Genomic DNA, 12362 nt, shown 5'->3' with positions numbered 1-12362 from the left:
TATGAGCCTATGACAGAAGGGTCGCTAGAAACTAAGCATGCGAGTTCATAGTACCTAAATCATATGGCATAGGAATAGAATGGAACTCCAATTTTAGACATTTTGTGGCCTCATTGTCATAGGAACTAATTAAGCCACCCTATATGATTTGTAGTTGCTCACTTGTGTGTGTGTGTGCATGCACACACACGTGCATATGTGTGTGACTTGATGCTTCGTGTCCTATACACATGCATATGAGTATCCATTTTGCAAACTGAGCATGGACCAATTTGTTATGTGCATGCTGTGGCAGAACCTCCTAAGTGTTTGGGCCCACCGGCACCTGCCATTGTCCTAAGGACCTCTGACGGTGATGCCGGGAGTCCTCCCACTTTAGAAGTCCGATGAGCATTGCTGGGCGCTCATTCCACTGCTACCTGTGGCGTACCAAGCTGTCTCGTCCTGACCATTGGTAATGGTCCAACAACGAGAACTGTTTCTTCTCGCCCTTACAGAATAGCAAGTGGCCACCTTAACACCAGGATCATTCGTTGCGAAGATAAAGCAGTAACTCAACGACACAAAACCAAAATAATATTTCAGAGTAAAACAGCGGAAGTATTACATAACTTAATTTACAAAAGGAGTTCTTCCAAATAGTAGAGTGTTATTACAAGCCTGGTCCAGCGGAGCAAATTAAACTTTAGTACAGAGAGTACAAATTTACAGACCCTGCCCATGGGTCACGCTCACTCTTCTTCGTCGTCAACCTCGACGACGGTCACACAACAGGGTCCGAAACAAGTCGGCTCTTGAGCTTCACCTGCAACAGGGGTATTGAAACCCTGAGTACGGGAGTACTCAACAAGACTTACCCGATGGGAAAAGAGGAGAACTTAGGGATGCAGGCTTAGGGTAGACAAGGGGTGGCTGAGCAAGGAGCCAAAGTGCTTTGCGTAAAAAGCTTACTAGTAGTGCATCCTTATTTTCAAGTTTCACCCCCGAATTCCTCCCTCGCAGAGGCCGAGGAGTTCGAGGATAGTTTAACTAGTTGTACCCCACAGACGAATCCGTGAGTTCCTAGTCCTATCATAGAGTATTATGTATCGATGGCCATAGCTTCATGTCGCTATGAGTCCGGGAATTGGGATCCGAACCTCATGAGACAGTTTCCCCTTTTCTCATTTTATCACTTAGTTGCATATTTAACTACGATGAGGGTCGAAGGAATTGAGTCTCCCAATCGGGGAGCAACGACGATTCGAATCGCTTAGCAATCCAGCTGGAGTTCCTAACCACCCGACATATGTAGAACCAAATCTTGCATATGTCAACCCAAAGCAAGCTCTCCCCAAATTTGACCAGGTTCGCGGCACCCGAGAGCACAGTACTCCACCATCCTACAGCCGATCTAGATGTTTTTCGGTCATCTCAGATCCGTAAGGTGGGTACACACTACTCTCGCCATCTTTCCACTCCCAGTGCGCGAGTAGATGTTCGCGTCGAGGGATCACAAGTCCAGGCTTACCGAAGGCAAGTGGCTAGTACTATAAATTCTCAACCCAGCAGGCCATCAACGGAACGGTCCTTAATCGACACAGTCGGAGACACTACTTTAAGACTCCATTCTTAAAGCAAGTCCACCGACCGGTCTCAAATTGAACATCATTGACCATAAGTGTATCCAACAACAACCCTTCAAACTTCTTGTTTAAAAACCTATCTAGTAGCAGGGCTAAGCATCGCTACGCAGTTTTAAAATAAAACAGGTGTCAAGGACAGGATATAGATATCAAGGTAGTAAGTGCAGCAAGTAGGTGAACCCAATTCTCAACTATCTAATGCAGCATTTTCAATTCATAAGTGACAAAAGATTTAAAACATCCAAGGAGGGGTTAATGCATCCGGGGCTTGCCTTGGTTGCAGGGCAGAGAGGGACCCTCGGAGACTTCCCAAGTCTCGGATCCGACTTCCTCGAACGGAGCACCGACCTCGGGGTTCGGTTCAACGGGCGCTCCTTCGGTCACGGACACTATACGCAAAATGATGAATGCTTATGATATGCGTATGGCAATTATGCAAGATGGACCGAATTAAGTACGATTTGCCTTTTTAACGCAATACAGAATAATCAATAAATAAAGTTGCTTAATAACTTAATGTTTTTACCCAAGAGGTTGCATCTGTGAACTAAGACTTTATTTAATTCATACTTATCTTAAATTAGTTAATTATTAATCCTAATTACCTTAATTAACTCTTAATTAATTACTAATGACAGTAATTAAGCATTAAGGCTAAACAATAATTAACTGCCAGAGGTCATTAGGGTTAATGACCTCAGGTCATCACACAATTCCCAAAATCACGCAACCCTAATCATGAGAACTTAATTAATATTTGTTTAATGGTTTTGGAATTATTATTTAAGTACTAAATAAGGGTTTATTAGTATTCTAATCTAACAATATCCAAATGCCACCAAATTTTGTGTGGAGCCAGGGAATAATATTCAGAGGCTCCCCACAATTTTTGGTGATTTTTGGACATACAAATAAATTATTAAAAATCATACAAGTTTTATTTGCTAATTAAAAGGGCAAATTTTTACCGACATGTAAACTACCAGAAAACAGAACTTAGTATTTTTCTTGGGTTCTACTTATTTCAGAGAATCTACACAAAAATTTCCATGATTTTTGGATTAACACACGAATTATTACACAAATTCAAACAATCCGCAAAAATTTGCATAAAAGGAAAAAGGAAAAGATTTTTCGCGCGGCGGGCGGCCTGGAACTTGGCCCGCAAGCCGGCCCACGCGCGCTCGGCCTGCTCACGCGCCGCGCAGACGGCCCGCGTGGACACGGTCCACTCTGGCCCGAGCGCTTCCCGCGCCAGCGCCCTCTCCCTCTCTCTCTCACGCGGTCGCTGACGGGCGGGTCCCGCCCGTCAGCTCCGTCTCCTTCCTAGCGCCGCGGCTCCGGCGAGCTCCAGTGAGCCGTCGGCGAGCTCTCGGCCTTCGCGGCGAGACGCGTTAGCTTCCTCGACCTCCCGCGCACCCAGGGGCACCCTTTTCTCCCACTCTCCTCTATCCTAACCCCTGTGACCACGGGCACGGCGGACGGCCGCCTCGGCCGAGCAGACGCCGGCCACTACGAGCGAGTAGAGCGTGACTTGAGCAGCGCAAAAGCACCAGGTGCTTACCGCGACTTCAACCGAACAAGAAGCGACAGCGGAGAGGCTCTGGTTGACGCTGGCCACGGTGACGTGCTTGCGGTGGCGCTCGGCCGGAGTTGGGGGAAACGGCTCGGGTGGAAGCTTCGGTAGGATAGAGCGTGTGTTTGGGGGCGCAATCGGTGGCGGGGCTCACGGCGGAGCTGCTGGGGTGCTCAGGTGGCTTGGAACGGCAGCGAGTGAGGCGAATTGGAGAGGCGCAGGGAGCTCGTCGGCGTCGGGGTTCAAGAAAAGGAAGAGGGGACTCTGGCCACTCGGGGCTTTATCCCCTCAACGGAAGGCGGTTCGCGGATGAGGACGTCCACGCGAAGCACAGCAGCAAGCAGCTGCGTGGCCAACTGCGTGGCGGCGCGCGCGGAGGCGGCTCTGCCCCGGCGGCAGAGCACCCCCCCCCTGCCGATCACTGTAGCCGGCCTCATCCACTCAGATTGTCTTTTTGTGAAATCCGACCAAAATTTGAACTAAAGTCAAATTTCCACCAAAACAAAAGTTGTGCCAAATTTTGTAAGCTACAAAACATATTTAAGAGTCCAGAACTGATTTTGAGTGTAACAGGGTGAATTTGGCCAAAACAGTTTGAAAAATCAAAATTCAATTTGAGAGGATTCAAATTTTTGAATTGGGGCAGATTAGAATTTCCAAAATTACTTTTGATTTTGCATAATAACTTGGAAAACTCCCAACATGAAAGTTGCTCAACTTTTTGTGCTCTACAACTTTCATGTTGACCACTTTTCAAAATTCCAAATGGATTTTGAATTGGGGGTTTAAGTTGGAAAAGGGGACACTTTCTGGAAATCTGTATTTTCAAAATTACTTTGAATTTTGTATTGAAACTTCAAAAACTCAAAACACCAAAGTTGTACATCTTGCCAAGAGCTACAACTTTGCTTTTGAACTCAACCTCAAATTTTGCTTAGTTTTAGACTTATGCAAAAGGGGACAAATCTAGGATCCAGAAATCAGGGTTTTCCCCCCTTAGCTTTTCGGAAAATTTCCACCTTAGGGTTTTTAGCAACCACACAAGCATCAACATACCACATAAGCACACTCTACTTCCCTAAGCTCAAGTAATCAAAGTAAACTTGTTTTAAGTTGATGCATACTAATGTGCTTAACAAATATGCTTTGCAATGCTCATGATGACATGATCCGTTTTTAGTAACCGTAACATCGAGGATGTTACAGCCCTTCCCCCTTAAAGAAATCTCGTCCCCGAGATTTAAAACCTTAGGGTAAGTAATGGAAAAGGAAATTTGTCAAAACTCTTTCGTCTTCAATTTTTCCATAAGGCAAGGAGTTGGGGAAAAATACTTCATTATAATCATATATGTACATGGCTTTGGCGACTCTTTTCCTTCACTAGAGTACACTCTCTAATTATCATATGTTATCCTGAAGAGAAGCATGGAATTCAGGAAAATTCTCTAGCAAGTAATCTTCAGATTCCCAGGTGGCTTCTTCTTCAGAGTGCTGGCTCCATTGTACCTTATACCATTTGGTGGTTGTCCTTCGAGTAACTCTAGCTTTTTGATCCAGTACTCGGATAGGGTATTCCGAATAAGTTAGATCTGGTTCAAGCTTTACATCTTCAATATCTTGAACTCGATGTGGTACCCGAAGACACTTTTTCAGTTGAGACACATGGAACACATTATGCACCCCGGATAATCGTTCGGGCAATTTAAGGCGGTAAGCGACTTGTCCACATCGGTCAATAATGGGAAATGGACCAATGTAACGAGGCGCTAACTTGCCTTTAACACCAAAACGATTTACTCCTTTCATTGGGGATACTTTCAAATACACATGATCACCTTTGGCGAACTTTAATGGTCGACGTCTTTTATCAGCATAACTTTTCTGTCGAGACTGAGCAACTTTCAAGTTATTTTGGATTTGTTTCACTTTGTTCTCAGTCTCTTTCACTAGGTCAACTCCGAAGAACCATCTTTCTCCAGGTTCCGACCAGTGTAACGGAGTTCGACATCGGCGACCATACAGTGCCTCAAAGGGAGCCATTTTGATACTCTCTTGATAACTATTATTGTAGGAAAATTCTGCTAGAGGCAAGCAGTCATCCCACTTATCTGGAAAATTCAGGGCACAAGATCTTAATAGATCTTCTAGGGTTTGATTTACCCTTTCAGTTTGCCCACCAGTTTGAGGGTGGTAGGCTGTGCTGTATAAAAGCTTAGTGCCCAGGGACTTATGTAAACATTTCCAGAATTGGGAGACAAATTGTGTGCCTCTATCTGACACTATTGTCTTTGGCACCCCATGCAGACTTAGGATACGGTCGAAATAAATCTTAGCATAGGTGGAGGCAGGATACAATAGCTTTACTGGCAGAAAATGTGCTGTTTTGGTGAGACGATCTACTATGACCCAAATGGAATCAAAGCCCTTGGCCGTCTTGGGCAATCCTACTATGAAATCCATACTTATGTCGTCCCATTTCCATGCGGGGATAGGCAAAGGTTGCAATTCCCCAGCGGATTTGAGATGAATGGCTTTGACCTTTCGACAGGTGTCACATTGGGCCACATAGCGAGCTATTTCTATCTTCATTTTTGTCCACCAAAACCTTTGCTTCAGGTCCTGATACATCTTATTGCTTCCCGGATGAATGGAATACCTCGTGGTATGAGCTTCATCCAGGATTTGCTGACGTAGCTCAGGTACCTTTGGAACCACTAACCGGTTCTTGAACCAGATTACTCCCGCATCATCCACCTTTAAGTCTGTGGGTGCTCTATTAGAAATCTTCTCTTTAAGATGTCTCATGCCTTTGTTTTCTTTTTGTGCCCTTATGATTTGAGCCTCGAGATTGAAATCAATCTTTAAATTGGAAAGGCTTCCTTGGGAAATCATTTCTATTCCCAAGTTCTCTAGCTCTTGGCACAAAGTTATATCCCTAGGCGTCACTGTTAAGCAATTACAGTGAGCCTTACGACTGAGGGCATCCGCTACTACATTTGCCTTGCCAGGGTGATAATGCACCTCAAGGTCGTAATCTTTAATTAGTTCTAGCCACCTTCGCTGGCGCATATTAAGCTCAGCTTGAGTAAAGATGTACTTCAAGCTTTTGTGATCTGTGTATAAATGACATGTGTTCCCCAACAAGTAATGACGCCAGATCTTTAATGCATGTACCACGGCGGCTAGTTCAAGATCATGGGTCGGGTAATTCTCTTCATGGGGTTTGAGTTGTCTGGAAGCATATGCAATTACGCGACCCTCCTGCATCAGCACACAGCCTAACCCGATCCCTGATGCGTCACAATATACATCAAAGGGTTTTTCAATATCTGGCTGGGCTAAGACAGGTGCAGTTGTCAACAACCTTTTCAGAGTCTGAAAGGCTTGCTCACATTGGGGTGACCAAACAAATTTTGTTTGACTTTTGAGTAAGGTTGTGATTGGTTTGGCGACTCTGGAAAAGTCCGGGATAAAACGACGGTAATATCCCACCATGCCCAGAAAACTACGGACCTCATGTACCGTAGTCGGGGGTTTCCAATTCAACACATCTCCTACCTTGCCTGGGTCTACAGCGACTCCTTCCGCTGATAATACATGACCCAGGAAATGAACTTTGTCCAGCCAGAACTCACATTTGCTGAACTTGGCATATAGCTGATGCTCCCTGAGACGGGTCAGCACGATTCTCAAGTGTTCAGCATGTTCTTTCTTAGTCTTAGAGTAAATCAAAATATCGTCAATAAAGACAACAACGAATTTATCTAGTTCTGGCATGAAGACAGAGTTCATCAGGTACATGAAATGGGCCGGTGCGTTAGTCAACCCAAAAGACATCACCAAGTATTCATACAGCCCGTAACGGGTTGTGAAAGCGGTCTTGGGCACATCTTCCGGCCTAATTTTAATTTGGTGGTACCCTGATCTCAAATCAATTTTTGAGAACACTTTGGCCCCAGCTAGTTGGTCAAACAATAAGTCGATGCGGGGCAATGGGTACTTGTTCTTAATCGTTACCTCGTTTAGAGGACGATAGTCGACACACAGCCTTAATGTCTGATCTTTCTTTTTCACAAACAAGGCTGGGCAACCCCATGGAGAAGAACTGGGCTGAATAAAACCCTTCTGCAACAACTCTTGTAATTGGGTTTTTAATTCGGCCAGCTCTTTCGGTGCCATTCTGTAGGCCCTTCGAGATATTGGGGCCGTTCCTGGTTTCAATTCTATACTGAATTGTACATCCCGGTCCGGAGGCAGACCTGGTAAGTCTTCAGGAAATACATCCGGAAAATCTCGAACTACCGGAATATCTTTGACTTCAGACACATTTACGGCATGAACTTGCCCAATTGTCCATTTGGGAGTAACTAATTGGATTAGCAAATAAGAATTCTCATTGGGCAATGGGATTTTAATGGTTCGGTGCAAAGTGTCTAGCACAACCCCTCGTTGCGCCATCCAGTTCATGCCTAAGATGACATCAATTTCTTGGTCCTTAAGAACAATCATGCTAGTAGGAAAATTGTGCCCACCAAATTCGATGGGTACTTGGTGAACCATTTCTTTAGACATCAGCCGTCCTCCTGGCGACTGTATATAAAAATGATCTTGTGTTTCCCCAATGGGTATGCCATGCTTTAACACAAAGGTGCGATTTATGAATGTATGAGATGCACCAGAATCGAAGAGCATTAAAGCAGGATGTTTCGCGACAGGAAACGTACCCATCATCACTGGTTCACCCTCTGGAATTGTCTCCACTTCCGTATGGAAGACTTGTCCTGTCTTCTTTACCGGTCTACCTTTCTGTACCGGTTGCCCTTTTTGAACCCCAGTTCTGAACTGACTCGGCTGGGGTTGGCCCATAGGTGGCCTTGGAAAGGTAGGGTTGGTTTGGCGGGGAAAAGGGCACTCTTTAGAGAAATGCCCAGGCTTACCACAATTGAAGCAAGGGTAATTGTGGCTGGGCGGAGCAGTAGGGCGAACACCCGGGGCGTTCGGCTGGCGTGGTGCAAAAGCGATGGCAGTAGGTCGAGAGTATACCTGCTGCCCGGGTCTGTACTGTGGAGGGGAGAAAGGACCACGATAAGGTGACGGCGCTTGGAAACGTCCGTGGCCCTGTGGATGATAAATAATTCTCTGGCGCTTTTGACCGCGACCAGAGAAAGAAGAGGAAGCAGCCTTCTTCTTGGCTTCCTTGTGTTTCCTATTCTTTTCCTCAGAGGCGATGGCAATATTTACCGCCTCATAGAAAGTAGCATTTTGGCAAGTGGTCATCATGGTCTGAAGTTTAGTATTTAGACCACGCATGAAACAGGCTTTCTTCTTTCTGTCAGTGTTCACATGATCCGTGGCATATTGAGAGAGATGATTAAACCTTGCCACGTATTCCATAACACTCTTATCGCCTTGCTGCAAGGCGAGAAACTCTTCGGCCTTCATGGCCATGAGCCCTTCGGGGATGTAGTGGGCGCGAAACGCGTCCTTAAACTCGGTCCAGGTAACCTGGTGACCGGGAGCTTGAATAGCTAAGAAGTTCTCCCACCAGGCACCTGCAGCTCCCCGAAGCTGCTGAGCTGCAAATAGAGGTTTCTGAGTTTCTGAACACTGTATCAAGCTGAACTTATGCTCCATAGTTCGGAGCCAGTCATCCGCTTCTAAAGGCTCATCGGCCTTAGTGAACACCGGGGGCCTGGTCTCGGTAAAATCCACATACCGAGCCTCTCCGTCCCCGTTGCGCGGTGCCCTGAAATTTGGAACAGGGTGTGGTTGTCGCTGTGCTAGCTCGCGCAGCAAGCGAGCGTTGTCAGTTGTGGCACTTAGCAGGACAGCAATGGCGTCAGCCAAAGAAGGTGGAGCAGGTGGAGGGTTGGGGATATCATCCCCTCCCTGGGATGTCCCAGCTCCATCAGATCCGCGAGTACGCATCGGCATCTGTTACAAGAATCGTAGATACCTGTTACCACGTAAAATTCATAACACAGAACATATCTTACATTCTTTCATTCACTTATTAAACATTAGTTAGATACACACCAAGAGTAAGCAAGTACAACTTTTCAAACCAAAAGAGAACTTATATTACAAACCCGAACCCCACTACGGCAAGCTAAGACCCCTACAACGACGTTGCCCTCGGTTTCACCGAACTAATCGGTGTGGCCAGAGCTGTAGCCCGGGTCGTCATTACCATCATCCTGATTACCCCCTGGGTTGTGGTCATCGGGGTCGGACTCCTCTTCATCACTGAGGCCTGGATCGGGTTCTCCATCGTCTGCCAACTCGCCATCTGTATCCATTTCTCCTTCGCCGGGAGGTGGGTGGAGTTGATGATACAGATCAAATGCAATATCACGATATTGCATAGCCAGGTCATTGACTGTATCTAAGTGATGTGCCAGCTCCAGTTTCTTCCTCTCGGGCAATGGCTGCATTCCGCTCCTCCACCATCCGGGACAACATAGCTTCACAGTTTTCCGTAGCTTGTTTTTCCTTGGCCAGTTGAGCTTTAAGTTTGCCAATCTCCATAACATTGTACATTCTCTCTCTCATCACCTCAGTCAACTCGGCGGACAACCTGTCCACCTCCTGCTGAGGCGGTGAACGGCTACTACTGGCTTGATCACTGCGTGGAGCTAGCTGATGTCGGGGAACTCCTTTTGGACCGGTCCGCTTACGCGGGGTCTGCTTCTGACGAGCCATCCTATAGAGGGTAAGTTTAGATTAGTAAGAGAGACCTTAAAGGTTAGCAAGAATAGGATTGATTCTATTCACCCAACCCAATAAGGAGGAAGGAACTTAACCAGTTAATACATCATGATGCATGCACGAACTTACGATTCCTACTAACAATTCGTAACAACATTACCTTAAATTTTTACAACATAGGGCAATACTTTAGGTTGCTCCTCCATACCACTTCAAAAATTCTAAGAAAGCCTATAGACAGGGGTAGACTAGGACTAAGCACTTGGACTCAAAATAGGCAGGTTCATAGTATTAGTTCCAAACGAATTTTTGAAGTTTTTTAAAAGGTTCAGCAGTCATCTTAGCAACGAATGCTCCGATACCAGCTGTGGCAGAACCTCCTAAGTGTTTGGGCCCACCGGCACCTGCCATTGTCCTAAGGACCTCTGACGGTGATGCCGGGAGTCCTCCCACTTTAGAAGTCCGATGAGCATTGCTGGGCGCTCATTCCACTGCTACCTGTGGCGTACCAAGCTGTCTCGTCCTGACCATTGGTAATGGTCCAACAACGAGAACTGTTTCTTCTCGCCCTTACAGAATAGCAAGTGGCCACCTTAACACCAGGATCATTCGTTGCGAAGATAAAGCAGTAACTCAACGACACAAAACCAAAATAATATTTCAGAGTAAAACAGCGGAAGTATTACATAACTTAATTTACAAAAGGAGTTCTTCCAAATAGTAGAGTGTTATTACAAGCCTGGTCCAGCGGAGCAAATTAAACTTTAGTACAGAGAGTACAAATTTACAGACCCTGCCCATGGGTCACGCTCACTCTTCTTCGTCGTCAACCTCGACGACGGTCACACAACAGGGTCCGAAACAAGTCGGCTCTTGAGCTTCACCTGCAACAGGGGTATTGAAACCCTGAGTACGGGAGTACTCAACAAGACTTACCCGATGGGAAAAGAGGAGAACTTAGGGATGCAGGCTTAGGGTAGACAAGGGGTGGCTGAGCAAGGAGCCAAAGTGCTTTGTGTAAAAAGCTTACTAGTAGTGCATCCTTATTTTCAAGTTTCACCCCCGAATTCCTCCCTCGCAGAGGCCGAGGAGTTCGAGGATAGTTTAACTAGTTGTACCCCACAGACGAATCCGTGAGTTCCTAGTCCTATCATAGAGTATTATGTATCGATGGCCATAGCTTCATGTCGCTATGAGTCCGGGAATTGGGATCCGAACCTCATGAGACAGTTTCCCCTTTTCTCATTTTATCACTTAGTTGCATATTTAACTACGATGAGGGTCGAAGGAATTGAGTCTCCCAATCGGGGAGCAACGACGATTCGAATCGCTTAGCAATCCAGCTGGAGTTCCTAACCACCCGACATATGTAGAACCAAATCTTGCATATGTCAACCCAAAGCAAGCTCTCCCCAAATTTGACCAGGTTCGCGGCACCCGAGAGCACAGTACTCCACCATCCTACAGCCGATCTAGATGTTTTCCGGTCATCTCAGATCCGTAAGGTGGGTACACACTACTCTCGCCATCTTTCCACTCCCAGTGTGCGAGTAGATGTTCGCGTCGAGGGATCACAAGTCCAGGCTTACCGAAGGCAAGTGGCTAGTACTATAAATTCTCAACCCAGCAGGCCATCAACGGAACGGTCCTTAATCGACACAGTCGGAGACACTACTTTAAGACTCCATTCTTAAAGCAAGTCCACCGACCGGTCTCAAATTGAACATCATTGACCATAAGTGTATCCCACAACAACCCTTCAAACTTCTTGTTTAAAAACCTATCTAGTAGCAGGGCTAAGCATCGCTACGCAGTTTTAAAATAAAACAGGTGTCAAGGACAGGATATAGATATCAAGGTAGTAAGTGCAGCAAGTAGGTGAACCCAATTCTCAACTATCTAATGCAGCATTTTCAATTCATAAGTGACAAAAGATTTAAAACATCCAAGGAGGGGTTAATGCATCCGGGGCTTGCCTTGGTTGCAGGGCAGAGAGGGACCCTCGGAGACTTCCCAAGTCTCGGATCCGACTTCCTCGAACGGAGCACCGACCTCGGGGTTCGGTTCAACGGGCGCTCCTTCGGTCACGGACACTATACGCAAAATGATGAATGCTTATGATATGCGTATGGCAATTATGCAAGATGGACCGAATTAAGTACGATTTGCCTTTTTAACGCAATACAGAATAATCAATAAATAAAGTTGCTTAATAACTTAATGTTTTTACCCAAGAGGTTGCATCTGTGAACTAAGACTTTATTTAATTCATACTTATCTTAAATTAGTTAATTATTAATCCTAATTACCTTAATTAAATCTTAATTAATTACTAATGACAGTAATTAAGCATTAAGGCTAAACAATAATTAACTGCCAGAGGTCATTAGGGTTAATGACCTCAGGTCATCACACAATTCCCAAAATCACGCAACCCTAATCATGAGAACTTA

This window comes from Sorghum bicolor, chromosome 8 (assembly GCF_000003195.3).
Source record: "Sorghum bicolor cultivar BTx623 chromosome 8, Sorghum_bicolor_NCBIv3, whole genome shotgun sequence".
In the NCBI taxonomy this organism is placed as follows: Eukaryota; Viridiplantae; Streptophyta; class Magnoliopsida; order Poales; family Poaceae; genus Sorghum; species Sorghum bicolor.
The sequence above is the reverse complement of the archived record's forward strand: the minus strand, read 5'-3'. Positions refer to the sequence as shown.